This window comes from Helicoverpa armigera, chromosome 22, assembly GCF_030705265.1.
Source record: "Helicoverpa armigera isolate CAAS_96S chromosome 22, ASM3070526v1, whole genome shotgun sequence".
NCBI classification, from domain to species: Eukaryota; Metazoa; Arthropoda; class Insecta; order Lepidoptera; family Noctuidae; genus Helicoverpa; species Helicoverpa armigera.
In genome coordinates, this window is record NC_087141.1 from 7,245,818 (window position 1) to 7,246,343 (window position 526).

The window sequence follows — 526 nt, forward strand, 5'->3', positions numbered from 1 at the left end:
GTACTTCACTGGCGCGACACTACATATAATTCTTCTACAACTAATGTCGGTCAACATCCTGGGTTTTGTTTTATCGCTTGTGAAATTCGCGATCTGCGGTTTGTTTTGACTTTTGTTTGCATCATAATTGCGCGTTTTGGAGATACTCTCTGAATTCATTCAGCTCAGTTGTTTGAAAACAACTTCAAACTTCCTCTCGCTAACTATCAGCAACTAAATAAACTGTTTGGTTTCTCTCTCCATCTTGAGCTACAAAAGGATTGGTATTTTATTCTCCTCAATTACAGTCATTTCGTTCAGAAATTTTAGGAACAATTAACAAATTAATACCATTGTCAGTCTCAAAAGCATTGTCACTCAAAAGACGAATTCTGTGGTTGTTAAGTTATATTGTCAGGACAATGGATTGTCGAAGGTCCTAGAAGCCAATAAGGATCGGACTGAAGGTTAATTTATATACTGCGACAAATTGATTGATTAATGATTAAAACATGAATAAGAAGCCAGGTATCCAGGCTCAATTGAA